Here is a 15,973-nt window from a genome sequence, read left to right as displayed (position 1 = left end):
TGATGCGAGCTCTCATAGGTCCAAACTTTGTCCCAGGGGGGAATGGCGTGACTGCTATGTCGCCCACTCATAATCTTGGGCCTGGAAGATGGGCTCTGTCCATTCCCTACTAATAAAAAGAATTTTTAAAAGTAAGAGGAAGATCTTCAGAACACACATACCACTCATGTGAGCTCTGTAGGGGTTGAAATCCCAACAGCTACAGGCTTCTCTGCTGAGGAGAAAGCATCCTAGCAAGGACTGGTCAGTAGCTTGGATGTGGCCCCACTCAATCCCTCCTCCTCCACCCCCACCCCCAGCACCCTCTCCTCTGATGGCAGAGTGGTGACAGAGTAGTGGTCAGACTGCCCGATTCAGCTTCCCAGCCTCCTGGGGCCTCTCTTTGCCTCACTTTGCCTCACTTTGGCTGTGAACCTTTGTTTCTGTTTTGAGAAGTTCGTTTCCAAGCTGGGATGGAACTGACAGGGAGGCAACCGCTCCTTGCCCTGCCATGTTCTCCTGTAGATAGTTAGCAAAGGTCAAAAGTACGGTCATCTCTCATTTCACCCTCTGCTGTCAGAACTCGGGCAGTGTCCACCTTCTGAGCAGAGTGCTCTTCTCAGCACCACACAGGAGGCCTGCCTCTCAGTCTCATGCATTCTCAGTGAAGCACTTGCTACAGCTGTTTTTCAACATGACCTTCCCTTCCCATCTCACCCATTTATTTATTTACTCATTTTTATTTTTTTACCATCACTATTATCACTACTGCTCAGTGCCTACACATCTCTACTGTTCCTGGTGACCATGTTTTCTCTTCATCTTCCTCTCCTCTTCCTCCTCCTTTTCTTTTTTTTAATATCTTTTCTTTTTATTAGTGATTTAATAGTGTTTTACAAAATTATGTGATAACAAGGATATAATTATTTTATTAAAATTTTTTTTTCATTTTTTTGTTATCTTTATTTATTGGATAGAGATAGCCAGAAAGCAAGACAGAAGGGGCTTGTAGAGAGGGAGAGAGATAGATATACACCTGTAGCAGTACTTCACCACTCGCAAAGCTTTCTCCCTGCAGGTCGATCCATACCTCTAGCCTATTTCTACCTTTCCCATGTGAGGTAGGGCTATGAGATGTGAGGTTCCAGGATACATTGATGAGGTTGTCTTCCCAGGGAATTCAGATGGCACCATGGTAGTGTCTGCAACTTGGTGACTGAAAGGCAGTAAGATATAAAGCAGGACAAATTGTTTAACAGGAACCCAAAGGTAAGAATAGCGCAGATGAAACTAGGGGTCTTTCTTTGTGTGGACCAAAGTTCTTTTTTTTTTTTTTTTTTATAATGAATGGTTTTTTTTTTTAAATTTTTTATTTAAGAAAGGATTAGTGAACAAAGGCATAATGTAGGAGGGGTACAACTCCACACAATTCCCACCACCCAATCCCCATAACCCACCCTCTCCCATGATAGCCTTCCCATTCTCTAGCCCTCTGGGAGCATGGACCCAGGGTCGTTGAGGGTTGCAGAAGGTAGAGGGTCTGGCTTCTGTAATTGCTTCCCCGCTGAACATGGTGGACCAAAGTTCTTTTTGGGGTGCAGAAGGTGGGATTTCTGACTTCTGTAAGTGCTTCTCCCTTTGACATGGGTGTTGGCAGGTGGATCCATACCCCAGCCTGTTCCTGTCTTTCCCTAGTGGAGTAAGGCCCTGGAGAAGTAAGGTTCCAGAACACACTGGTGAGGTCATCTGCCCAGGGAGTTTAGGATGGAATATTAGTAGCATCTGTAACTTGGTGACTGAAAGGCAGTAATATATAAAGCAAGACAAAACAATAAAATTAAATTAAAAAAAATAGGAACCAAAAAGTAGGAATAGAGCAGATGAGAATAGAGATTTTAGATCGGATAGAAGTTCGCAAGTCTATTTTAGGTATGTTCCTAGGTGCCCATAAGTTTTGTTTGAACTTGATGGTTAACATGGAGGTGGGCTAGAAATACTGTCTGGGAAGATGTAGTCAGAATTGAGAATATAGTTAGAAAGCTGGAATTGGGGGGAGGGGTCAGGTGATGGCACACTGGGTTAAGTGTACATAGTACAAAGCACAAGGACCCATGCAAAGATCCCGGTTCAGTCCCCTGGCTCCCCACCTGCAGGGGAGGAGGGTTGCCTCACAAGCACCTTCCTCTCTTAATTTCTCTCTGTCCTATGAAAAGAAAGCAAGGAAAAAGAGAAAAATGGTCACCAGGAGCCGTAGATTCTTAGTGCTAGCACCAAGCCCCAGCAATAACCCTGGAGGCAAAAAAAAAAAAAACCAAAAAACAAAACCTTCAGCATAGTAAAAAAAACTGGATTAGGGCAGAGAGTAGCTCCCAGATTTGGAGAAATTTATTACTCTTTACCCCATCAATCTTACCCAGGGCCCATAAATACTCACATTTAACACAGGAGCCTGTGTAACCTCTGAGTCCCTGTCAGTCTGAGCTCACAGTCCATGGTCACAGCTCGGAATCTTCAAGGCTGCACTCATTACAGGACCAGTTTTCCTTGAGTGGCAGAGTAGGCTCACCCAGCCTTCCTTTGGAAAGTGGGGTAGTCTCCCTATATAGTGAGAAAGAGGTGCTTTATAGTGAGGAAGAGGCCTAAAGAGGGCTTATGAAGCCATTCCTGATGGCTTCTTCTTAATACTTTTTATTTTTTTAATGCCAGAGACAGAGACTAGAGCACTGTTCAGCTCTGGTTTATGGTGGTGCTGGAGATTGAGTTAGAAACCTTAGTGCCTCAGGCATGAAATTTTTTTCAAAACCATTATGCTATCTCCCCAACACTGGTTGAAAGACAGAAAGGGGGAGAGAGAGACAGAAAAAAAGATAAATATACGGCAACAGTGCTTCTCTCCAAGTATTGGCTTGAAGGCTTGAACCTAAGTGCTTGCACATTATTTTATTTTATTTTATTTTATTTATTTATTCCCTTTTGTTGCCCTTGTTGTTTTATTGTTGTAGTTGTTGTTGGATAGGACAGAGAGAAATGGAGAGAGGAGGGGAAGACAGAGAGGAGGAGAGAAAGATAGACACCTGCAGACCTGCTTCACCGCCTGTGAAGCGACTCCCCTGCAGGTGGGGAGCCGGGGTTCGAACCGGGATCCTTATGCCGGTCCTTGTGCTTCGCACCACCTGCGCTTAACCCGCTGCGCTACAGCCCGACTCCCCGTCCTTGCACATTGTAATGTGTGCCCTCTATCCAGTGAGCCACCTACTGGCCCCTGTTTTTGTTTTTGTGGGTTTTTTTTTTTTAATTTTTCCCTCTGTCTTTCTTTTTTTATCATTATTATTTTTTATTTATAAAAAGGAAACATTGAGCGAAACACAGGATAAGAGGGGTACAACTCCACACAATTCCCACCACCAGAACTCTGTATCCCATCCCCCTCCCCTGATAGCTTTCCTATTCTTTAACCCTTTGGGAGAATGGACCCAAGGTCATTGTGGGATGCAGAAGGTGGAAGGTCTGGCTTCTGTAATTGCTTCCCGATGAACATGGGCGTTGTCAGGTTGATCCATACTCCCAGCCTGACTTTCTCTTTCCTTAGTGGGGTGGGGCTCTGGGGAAGCAGGGCTCTAGGACCCATTGGTGGTGGTGTCTGCCCAGGGAAGTCTGGTTGGCATCATGGTAGCATCTGGAACCTGGTGGCTGAAAAAAGAGTTAACATAATAAAGCCAAACAAGTTGTTGACTAATCATGAACCTAAAGGCTGGAATAGTGCAGATGAAGCGTTGGAGGGGGCAGGGTCTCCGTTTTGTAGATAACTAGTAGGCCTATTTTAGTTATATTCCAAAGAGCCCATGAGTATACTAGTTTGTTTTTTTTTTTCCTGAGCCTGACATCTGATATGCAGGTGGATCCAGATTATTGTCTGGCGAGATGATGCCGTGGCTGGAAAAAGCACCAGAAAGCTGGATCAGGGAAGAGAGTAGCTCCCTAATATGGGAAAGGGGTATAAATACTGTTGACTGGAAATCTTACTGGCTTGTGACTGAAACACTCTTCATTGGATGCTGCTTATATTTGACTCGAGGTGGCCTTGCCTGGGGCCCACCTCTAGCTCCAACTTGCCTTCCCACTCCTCAGGAAGGGTAACCAGTTCTCTCTTACCAGGAGTGCCTCACAGCCATGCCCTTCTACACTTCTCCGTCATGCAAGCCCTGACACCTCACTTGTCCTCTAACATGGCTTCTTGAGGCATAGAGGTAGGCCACCTGGTAGAGTGCATGCCTTACCCTTACCCTGTGTGAGTTCACATCTTAATATCCCATGGGAGCATCAGCACCAGGGGAAGCTTGCCAGTGATAGAGGGGTGCTGTCCTCTCAGTCTCTAGCTTTCTAGCTAAGATACAGTGAATGAGTTGGCCAGAGAGTGGAACCACATGCCAGGTGAGTCCCTGGCACCAAAGTAAATAAATAACTTTCTACTCCAGACCTCTTTCCCTCTGAACATCCCCTTTTGGTCTTGATTGTCCAGTTAAATTGTTTGTTCGTGGTAAGCAACTCTGCCTAGTGTTGTATGTTTGTGTGTGTGTGTGTCCACAGATAAGTGTGTCTCTCACACTTTAGAAATTTAATATTTGAAGATTAATAGCTGGTTTCTGATCTCTATGGCCTGGTTTTACTTTATTTCTTGATGCTTAAAAAAAATAAAAAGCAGTATTCCAGATAAACTCTGACTGCTAATGAAGCCTTGTTAGAGACAAAGCCAAGAGAAAGGTATTAACTCCTAATCCTGTTAAAGGCTTTCCCATTGTTACTGATGCTTGTGTTTTGGCTTCTCTTTTAAACACCTTGGCAACAGGGACAATCTGATTCCTCTCCACTGTCCCCCAAAGTAGCTTACATAGAGGAGTGTGGGAATCAATGTGTAAATAAGTATACCCTTGTGGGCAAGGCACATGCCAAAAGTGGTGATCTCACTACTATTTTCCTTCTACCTAGACATCTGTGTTTGAAGCCACTTTTATTACTGGTTGATGATTAAGGTCGTGATCTCAGTTTCAAGAGCATTTTCAGTCAGACAGAGATTTTCTTCTGGCTCAGAGGGAGTGCTTCTGGGTACTTTTCCAGCTGTCTTTGGTATTGGGGGCATATAGGATTGTTACCCTCTCAAAAGAAAATAGATCAGAACAGCTTTGCAGACTGCTACGGACTGGAGCAGAGCCATATAGATACAGGTTATTACTTCCTGTGAGTCATCACTGATTTTAGTTTACATATTTTACCACCAGGATTTTCTCTGGGGTTTGATGCTTGCCTGAATCCATCCTTTCCAACAGCTATTATTTTTGACAAGGGTTAGAGATGGAGCTTGAGAGGGAGAGAGACAGAGAGAAGGATTGCCACCCACAGCAATACTCTCTTCCCTCTTGCAGGTGGGGACCAGACCGGGGACTTGAACTTGGGTCCTTGAGCATGGTAATGTGTGCACTCCACTAGGTGAGCCACCACCCAGTTTTGTAACTGATTTTACTTCATGTACATTTTATATCATTACTATTATTGTGATAACTGAATAATTCCTAAGGGATCTTCTCTTAGTGAAGAAATGGAAACACAGCAGAAATAAAATGGACAGAAAGCACAGCCTGGAAAATAAAACAATGAGAAGTTTTACATTGCAGTCAGAATATAATATCGAGAAGATGAAGTGGAGAGAAATGTAAGCTCAAGATAAAGGCAAAAAGTCAAGTTCTGTGGATTACTAGTGATTATCCCAACTATCTCTGGGAAGAAATTTAAAACAAGTAATAACAGAGCCAGCAAAGCATACCACTTGGATAGTGCTCTGCTTTGCCATTTGCATGTTAGCGTTTGCTTTTGTTTTTGTTTTTTAATTTCTCAACTTTAATTTGATATGACAAATTGAGAGGGAAGGGGGATAGAGAGGGAGGGAGGAAGAGAGGAGGTGGGTGAGATGAGATGAGATGAGATGAGATGAGATGAGATGAGATGAGATGAGATGAGATGAGATGAGATGAGACACCTGCAGCCCTGCTTCACTACATGTGAATCTTTTCCCCTGCAAGTGGGGGCCGGAAGCTTGAACCTGGGTCTTTGTACATGGTAACATATGCACTTAACCAGTGCACCACAGCCTGGCCCCCTGTGCACAACTTTTCCCCTGCAAAATTACATCTTTTCTCTGGACTATCAGCTTCCCCTCTTCCCTCCCTTTCCCTCCCCTGTATTATCTATTTGTGTATTTGAAATGAAAATCAGGGCTGGGGAAGATGACGCCACACTGTTTTCATGACGGCGTGGAAAGCAACACATCCCACATAGGTGTTTTCTGGGGTTGCTTTCACCAGTCTGCTGTTTGTACCAAAGGCTGGGTTTGTGAAGGCTTGTGAATAGTTTGGGCACAACCTTGGTCTGGAAAATGCATGAGGAGTGGTTCATTTTCTGTGGAGGCTTTTGTCAGCACCATTGATGACTTGTTTTATTTACTTGGTGAGAGCCACTTTGGAGAGTTGATGAGTATATATATTTTTTTGCCTCCAGGGTTATTGCTGGGGCTCATTGCCTGCACCATGAATCCACTGCTCCTGGAGGCCATTTTTCCCCCTTTTGTTGCCCTTGTTGTAGCCTTGTTGTGGTTATTATTGTTGTTGATGATGTTGCTCGTTGTTGGATAGGACAGAGAGAAATGGAGAGAGGAGGGGAAGACAGAAAGGGGGAGAGACAGACAGACACCTGCAGACCTGCTTCACCGCCTATGAAGTGACTCCCCTGCAGGTGGGGAGCCGGGGGCTCAAACCAGGATCCTTACACCTGTCCTTATGCTTTGCGCCATGTGCACTTAGCCCACTGCACTACCGCCCAACCCCTCATGAATATATTTTTTATGAGAGAATATGAGTGCCCCATGGCTTGTTTTGATTGTCACCATTTGGATTCCTAGTAAGCAGGTGGCACCACTTGGAATTGGTTTTGGAAGTGGTTTGGTTATATAAATATTAGGTGGACAAAGCAAAACTTTTAAAAGTCATGTTCCGAGTCAGAATAGAGGAGTTTCACATGGAATATGAGACACCTTAGTTGTATTTGCATGTCTTGTGAGTGTACAAATGTGTGTGACTGAACACGTCAGTAAAGGTCTCTCCTTTGTTGTATAATAGGCAGATTTTCTCTAGGGATACAGCATAGTGGTTTTGCAAATGACTTTCAAGCCTGAGGCTGTGAAGTCTCAGGTTCAATCCCCAGCACCACCATAAGCCAGAGCTGGTTAAAACAGGAAGAAGGAGAAGGAGAAAACAAGCAGAATTTTCTGCACTTATTTGAGAGTTTATTCAAGTAGTCTAAAAAAATGAACCCGAGCCTATAACTTCTTAGTATTGGGATGCTGGGAAAGTCATGATGTATCCTTTTATGTTTTTTTGTGCAAAAATATGTCATGACTTTCCCGATCACTGAATATAACCGAACTTTTTTGTAGTCTGAAAAAGACTCAGGCACTTCTACTTGAAATTACATCCATGGTTCTCATTTGCTGTATTTGGATAGTTCACATACAACATGGAAAATAGTCCATTAAACTTTTTCCCTTTGTCACCAGGGTTGTCACTGGGACTTGATGCCTACATAGCTCCACCATTTCCAGGGGCCTGGAATGGCTCACAGGTGTGATATATTAGGCAGTTGGAAAAATCATGAAGTAATTCTCTTGTTTTCCTATGTAAAAATGCATCATGACTTTTCCAACAACCCAATACTTAGAACTTCTGGTAGCTATGGAGTTTTTTTTCAGAATTTTTTTTTTATTTTTGAAAAGTTTCTCAGAACTTTTCCCCAAGGTTGAGAATCATTGGTGTAGGGTGAGGTAGATGGCCTAGTGGTTATGCAGAGACTTTCATTCCTGAGGCTCCAAAGTCCCAAGTTCAATCCCTTGCACCACTATAAGCCAGAGCTGAACAGTGCTCTGATTAAAAAAAGAAATAAAGAAAGAAAGAGAAAAAAATAAAAAGAGAAGAGAATCATTGGTGTAGAACAAGGTTTACAGGAAATTATTATGGAAATTAGTACTGCAGGCTCCTCTTTGGATGTGTTTACAAATTGAGAAATATGCAGGGTGGAATGTATCAGTCTTTTCATTGTTTTTGTCAGACAACCAGGACAGAGAGCTTGTGATGGGTGTGGGGGCAAAAGGGAGCAAATGTAGTCAACTTGAAATCCAACAATATTGGTTTAGATCTCAACACACAACCTTCTGATTTGATGCCAGGCAAAGGTTGCCGAGAGAGTCTGTAGTAGCCCTGGCAGCCTCAGGTGACCTGTCTGTTTAAGGTCTGTGCACACCCTGCCCCCTTCCCTTGTCATGAAGATCTTGGTCCCTAGCCCACTTGCCAGTCTACATTTTCTTTGAGAATTATATTCTTATGCATCTTACTGACCCCTACCTACTTCCCCACGTCATTTACTATTTCCCTTCTCTTCCTCTGTTAGTCATGGATGTTTTGTCCTCAGAGCCATCACTCACTATTCTCCTCTTCTGTATCATCCCACAGTCATCAGTTCTCAGCATCTGCAGTTCTGGACTCCCCTTGTCAGGTGGATGACACAGTGCTGGCCCTTAAGAACCCTGGCAGGTGACAGTGAGAAAGGAGAGCAATGTTAACCCTAATGCTTCTTGACTTGAGTGGTGGCTCCACCAGTGACTGTGTCTTCTCCAGGCTTCCCCAGAGACCCCTCCTGCTTCTGCCTGTCAGTCCTCACCATGATGCCCTGGTCCCAGCCTCCAGCTTCTTGGGTCTTCTTCTCCATTTGCCTCTAACCCTGAAAGAAATAGTGATTTCCTGATGATGTTTAGCTCTGCCTCAAATCACTGTTCTTGAGTGAGTTTCCAACTCACACATCATTTTCTTGAGGAATTCAGTTTTATTTTCAAGATTTGTATTTGTTGGTTGGCATCACAACCCATAGAGTGTACAGTATACATTACAGTGTACAAGGACCCAAGTTCAGACACCCACTCCCCACCTGCAGATGGGAAGCTTCATAAACCATGAAGCAATGCTGTAGGTATCTCTTTCTCTCTCCCTATCTCCCCATTCCTTTGCAGTTTCTCTCCTGTCTCTATCCAAAATAAATATAAGTAAGTAAAACTTTTTTAAAATTGTATTAGTGACTTAATCACAGTTTTATAAGATTTTAGTTCCACACTGTACCCACCACCAAAGTTCTGTGGCCTCATCCCCAATAACCATCATAGTTCTCATGAAGTCTTAGGAACATTTTGATTATTTTTTGTTTCCTTTGCATGTTCATGCCTTTGAATTCCCTACATTCCACATGAGTGAAACCATCCAGTAGCTAGCTCTTACTCCTGAACTCACTAAGTCTAATCCCTTACATTTCCATCTATTTTGTCCCAAAGAACACAATATTATTTTTTTGAATTATATTATTTTCTTTATAATTAAAAAACTTCAATTATCTTTATTGGTTGGCTAGAGACATTCAGAAATTAAGAGGGGATAAGGGAGACAGAGACACCTGCAGCACTTCTTCACCACTTGAAAAGCTTTTCCCCTACAGGTGGAAACCAGGGGTTCAAACCTGGGTCCTTGTGCATTGTTACATGTGAGCTCAACTAGGTAAGCCAGTACCCAGCCCTGAAGGGTATTATTCTTTGGAGCATACATCCCATGACTTCTTTATTTACCATGTGTTGATGGGCATTTAGGTTGCTTCCATATTTTGCCTATTGTGAATAATGGAGCTATGAGCATAAGGGTTACATTTGGCCCTTAAATTACTGCTTTCATGTCCTTTGCATATATGCTTAAGAGGTATTACTGGATAAGAAGGTAGTTCCCTGTTTGTTTATTTATGGACTCCCCATACTATTTCCATAAGGGCTGCACCAGTATGTATTCCAGTGAACAGTTATCAGAGTTCCTTTTTTCTACATCTTTGCCAGCACTTGTCATTTACTGTTTGCCAGATGGGAACCATTCAAAAGGGCATGAGTTGGTAACTCATTGTGGTTTAATTTGCATTTCTCTAGTGATAAATGAAGTGGAGCATTTTCTCATATGTCTATATCTTCTTTAGAAAATAGTCTATTCATTTTTTTTCTAACCAGAGCACTGCTCAGCTCTGGTTTATAGTCATGCTAGGGATTGAACTGGGACTTTGGAACCTCAGGTATGAAAATCTTTGCATAACTATGATGTTATCTCTTCCACCCCTGTCTGTTCAGACCCTTTGCCCACTTTTTATTGAGTTACTTGTTTTTTGTTGTTGAGCTGAGTTATTTTGTAGATGTTTGGGAGCAGCTGGGAAATCCATTTTCACATTCCTCTCCTTTACACACTGATGATGGTACATGTTTTTCTCACTGAACTTGACTTTCTTTCCTCTTGAAGACATGTAGCCTCTTAGCTCCCTTTTCTGTCAGAGTAGCTTTGCTGACTGCAAGCCTCTGAAACACACCAAGGACACTGTTTCCCAGAATCACCAAGCTAAGGTCAGGTTACTTGTTTGGATGCATGACTGGAGAATCTGAAGTTTCCTTTGAATTCTCCTTTGTAAAGGCTCCCCAGGGGCTGTGATGGCCAGGTTTGGTCAAGTCAAGTGTAAAGCCAGGCCCAGGTGAAGTGTTTGGAGGAGTAGTAACTCCTTTTACCATTGTCAGTTTACCAGTCAAGGGTTTCACTTCTGCAAATCAGCATCTTAACAAGAAGACCCACCATGACAAAATGCAAGACAACAACTTGACATGGATGCCATCAGACTCCCAATGTGAGAGTCAGAACAGCCCGAGCTGAACTGAAGAATGCCAAGAGGTTGCGTGCACACACACCATCTCTCCTTCCCTCAAGCTCACTTAAAGTATACAAAGTTGTGAAATCATGTGAATTATGAATGCTTTAGCCAAACAGGGGAAAAAAAGGTACTAAATATCAGCAAGAACAGATAATCACTTAGTCAAAAATGCTTCATTGCATTGAGTTATCAGAAACATCCTGATGCATTTTTGCATTGGAAAAATACATGTGACATTAACTGGCAACCCATTATTATTGTAGGCTGAACTGGTGTTCCAACAGTATAATCATATGACAGTATTTGTTGGGTCTGTTTAATGTCCAAAGTAATGTTAAGAAAATGCCTTATAACTGGACATTTTGTGCCACATTACACATGGACACACATCCTAAGAAGGCTTGAGTCATAATTCTGCCCTGAATTGACCACTAGAATTTCTACATTCCAGGCTCTTGTCAGAAATCATACCTTGAGGTTTATCACTATCCAATTTCTATCAAAAGACTGGTTTATGAGAAATATCACTCATGGGAAACAGGCTGCAGGCTGTTCATTCCTCATCTAGATAGTTTAAATGCTATTCATGGTTTCCTTCAAGTCAGCTAATCTTCATGGAACAAGTTCTTGGTTTTTTTGTTTGTTTGTTTTTTTATTTTGTTTTTTCACTGGCTAGGATTAATGGGGGTGCAGAGGAGGGACACAGCTATCCTTGTGGACTTTTAAAAATATATGTTTATTGATATTTTCTATGAGTGAGTACAAGAAGCCAGGGCATCCCTCAGCTCTTGCATATGCAGAACTGGAGATAGAACTGGGGACCTTTTGTGTGCAGGTCTTGTGCTCCACCACTGAGCGGTCTCCCCGGCTCCTTGAACTTTGTTAAACTAGAAGCATGAGTTCCTACGTCCAGTCCCTGAATTTTTATGTGCCCAGAGTGATGCTTTGGCCCCCTCCCCCTAACCCAGCCCCACCATTGGTTACTAAGTAAATCTTTAAAAAATTATTTTAATTTCTTTATTGGGGGATTAATGCTTTACAGTAAACAGTAAATAAAATAATTTGTACATGCATAACATTTCTCATTTTTCCACATAACAATACAAACCCCATTAGGTTCTCTGCCATCCTATTCCAGGGTGTGAGCTCCCCCCACCCCCCCAACTACCCCAGTGTCTTTTACTTTGGTGCAATACACCATTAAAAAAAAAATTCTTAATGGGGTCTGGGAGGTGACATGGCAGGTAGAGTTTTCAAGACACAGTTCCATATGTGAGTGAGTGCCAAATACAGAAGCAGGTGGCGCTCCATAGATAGTGGAGTGATGATTTGGCATCTCTCTTTCTCTCACTCTTATAAAAAAAGAAAATAAGAAGAGAACTTGAACCAGGAAGGTTGCTTTATGGTCTCATGCACTTGTGAAACTCTGGATTCTAGCCCTACCATGTGAAAAATAAAAACAAACAAAAAACACTCTCACAGCTTTCTTGACAGAGAAAGTAAAGAAGCTACTAAGACAACTGTATCAGGTTAGCTTGGAACTGCAGCGAGGTTAAAGAAGAGTGCTCTGAGCCAAGACTCCTAGGCCAGCTTCGAGAATGAGGCATGAAAGATGGAGTTATATATGGGGTGATGCAGCTATAAGCCCAGGGGCTCCCAGAGCCTCTGTCATATTTGAGCAATACTTTGATTCAACCACACAGACAAACACTATAACGATGTTTAAAAAGCTAGCTATGTGGAGTAAAAAATCTAACACACACAGCTTATATTGATGCATGCATACATACACACACCAGAAATAAGAGAAAAATATCTGAATCCCAGTAGACTAAAAATAATTTAGGGAATGCTTTATCAACTTTATGACATTAAGTTACAAAAATCTAAAGTAAGTTGCTAGTTTTCTGATAGAATGTAAATTATTGAAACTTGAACCTAAGATAACTCATGAGTTCCAAGAAATGAGTAGTCATAGGAAAAATGTAAGAGCTTATAATTTTATGAAAAAGATAAATTTTATGAAAAAGATAAATTTTATGAAAAATTTTATGAAGATTATAGCCATCAAATTTCAGTCATGAAAATATTCCCTTGTGAATGCTAACAATGCTAACCAAAGAGTTTACGCTAGAAATATGAGAGTGATTTTGGATTATGTAACTTCTTTGTGCTTTATATTGACACAGCAGAATGAAGAAGAGCATGTCTTATTATATAAACTGATGCTTAAAGATCTCTTTTAAAATATATATAATAGATAACTCCTCATTTAAAAATAAAATTAGATAATAACAGAATATTTCTTATGCCAGAGCTAAAGTTTAACATACTAGTACTGGATGTTATAAATTGAGTCTAAAAGTAAAAAGATAATTAACATGCAATATAAAAGTAAGCAAAAAGTAGATAAAGTGGATCTGTAAGTCACCAATAAACCTGTGAAAAGGATAAGTCCACTAACAGTCCGAAAGCATGTGTTCAAACAATTGAGCTGCTGTTATCTGCCCATCAGGTTGGCAAGCATTTTAAAGATGGCAGACATCCAGTGCTGATGAGTCCACTAGCCTTCAGGTACTCTTCTTGCATGTATTGCTTCAGCCCTTTACAAAAAGCAATATTGCAGTGGTCCTTCAAATGGTTGATGCATCTTATCAAGTTTGGCCCAACTTCTAGAATTCTTTCACACAGAAATAAAAGTACTTGAACTTTAAAGATGTTTGGATAAGGCTCTTTGTTCCTGCCCTGGTATGCCAGCCATACTTGAAGCCAGCAGAGTGTTCATCCACAATGAAGTGGTTGACTAAACTGTAGTATATTCATCTTGTGGAATACCATGTAGTTTTTCTAAACTGAGGCCGGTTTGGGGGGGGGGGGGAATCTGAATGTAGCAGTAAAAGCAAAAAGCAGAATATGTGTGCATAGATACAGTGAGGGAAGATTTTGAAAGGATATCCCACAGGCTATTATCACTGCTTATTCCTGGGGAGATAGGGATGTATCTCTGTATTTTTAAAACTGTTTACAGGGAACAAGTGTATCCTCCAGGTGATTCTAGTAAAAGAGGTTTGTTGAAGCAAAACTTGGACTGGAGTTGGTGTTTTGCACCAAAGTAAAGGACTCTGGGGTGGAGGAGGAATATTCAGGTCCTGGAACCTGATGGCAGAGGAGGACCTAGGTGGGGAGTTAAGAGTGTTCTGTGGAAAACTGAGAAATGTTACACATGTACTAACTGTTGTATTTTAGTGTCAACTGTAAACCATTAATCCCCCCCAATAAAGAAAAAAGAGAGGTTTGTTGGACTATTGAGGCTCTTTTTTCTAAGCTACCCTTATGAAAATCACAATTGATAATCTTGGAACTAATATTGATAAATTGTCCTTACATCTACATATCCTCACCCAAAGGAGAAATTTCCTCTTGGTCCGCAGGTGTGGCTGTTTGCTTTTATCTTCTGAACATTGGGCAGTTGTGAAACAGATTATTTCTTTTTGGGATCGATAGGACTGTGAGTCAAACTGGGACTCTGCAGGGTCACCAATGACTACACTGGCCACATAGCTTAACGTTCTGTGAGTCCATTCTGATAGCAAGTTCTCTTTCCTGAATACACATCCCTTTCTTCCTGTTTGTTGTAACTGCTTGAATGATATATATCTCTACAGGCACCTTTTTAGGTAGATGAGATAGGGATATGAATCAGTAATAACTAGTGATTTCTATTTTAACAGGAGCCTGGGATGGAAAATAGTCTTTAACGATGAGTAGGTCATCCATCACGATCAACTACAGATGACTTTTCATTTCATTTACAAAGGTAAGGAAATACAGTTTGTGTTTTTAGTTTGTTTCAACTGATTCATTATTATTACATGCTACTTGCAAATTTTCTAAAGCATTCATTTTGAAATTCTCAAATGTAGAATATGAACACATAGAAGTAGGGAGTTTTGTGAATGTTGGCTTCCAAAAAGGGTGGAACTCAAGAGATACAATCTCTACCATTAGTTACAGTCTTTGATTAAAAATTGTAATAGAGGACTGGGGAGCTAGTGAAATGGTTATGCAAAAATTGTAATAACATTATTGTTGCCCTTTTAAATGTAGCAGTGATTGCTGAGGAATACTTGGGAGAAACTAGCAAAATAAGAAAAATGAAAACTTGAAGCATTCAAAAATCCCATCATCCATAGATAATCAATTGTGCTTCTGTGAATTTTTCATCTTTTCTTTTATGTGTATATATATATATATATATATATATATATATATATATATATATATATACTCAAATGTTTTTCAAATGTTTTTTTAATCTTTGTTTACCTTGAATTGCTTAAATATAAATGATTTCCTCTAAGTGGCATAGAAACATAGAAAGTCTAAGAACAAATGGTAGATAACCACTGTGACTATCTTATTAGTTCCTTGTCAGTTATCAAAATATCCCTAGAATTTAATGTACCTCTCCCACACGGATGTCCTTGCTTAATAAGTCCATATAATCTTTGTGAAACATTACCCTACCAAAAAAAATTGAATCCAGATGACATCTTATGAAGTCTCTTTGTCTTGGCTTGCTTAAAGGAAAGGTCTGCAGTATGTAAGATTCAGGTAATTTACAGAAATGATAATAAAGCATTATTTCATCATCTGTCTTTTGTTCAAGCCAATTAGACAGCCTCTCATAACACTGCTGTTTCAAGCACCCTTGGGAGTTGTCTTAAAATTTGTCTGTCTGTCTGTGTATATGGTGTTAATATATTTATGAGAGGGAAGAGCAGAGAGTTATTCTGACACAGAATTACTCTGTCAAGGATTGAACTTGGGCCACCTCTCAAGAGATGTTCTGTTGTAAAAGCTTGAGAGTCTGAGAAGTGAAATGACTGAAAGTAGTGTTTCCTATTCTATTGATTCTACTAAGCAGGGTAAGATGAAGGAAAACCCTACTCTGACTTTTTAAATTATTTTTATTAGTGATTTAATATTAATTTACAAAATTATAGTATAACAGGGATATAATTCTACAATGTTCCCAGCACCAAAGTTCTGTGTTCCCATCCCCTCCATTGGAAACTGCAGTAGTTTTCCCAATGTTACAAATGTGGGTTGACTATTATTTCTATAACTGTTTGTCTGTATTTATATATATATGCACATTATGTCTATGGTTCTGACT

At 40.9% G+C, this 15,973-nt stretch overlaps 1 protein-coding gene across 4 annotated transcripts in view; it reads left to right on the top strand.

Annotated features, from left to right (window-relative positions):
* The window catches only part of PIP5K1B (phosphatidylinositol-4-phosphate 5-kinase type 1 beta), a 361,155-nt gene that overhangs the window by 117,589 nt on the left and 227,593 nt on the right, over positions 1–15,973 (top strand). For all 4 annotated transcript variants that reach the window (XM_016190557.2, XM_060199750.1, XM_060199751.1 and 1 more), the window contains one exon: positions 14,526–14,611. The gene's annotated coding sequence lies outside the window, so the exon portion shown is untranslated. The remainder of the gene's footprint in view (positions 1–14,525; positions 14,612–15,973) is intronic.

Source organism: Erinaceus europaeus, chromosome 10, assembly GCF_950295315.1.
Source record: "Erinaceus europaeus chromosome 10, mEriEur2.1, whole genome shotgun sequence".
NCBI classification, from domain to species: Eukaryota; Metazoa; Chordata; class Mammalia; order Eulipotyphla; family Erinaceidae; genus Erinaceus; species Erinaceus europaeus.
This window is presented reverse-complemented; position numbering and strand designations above follow the sequence as displayed.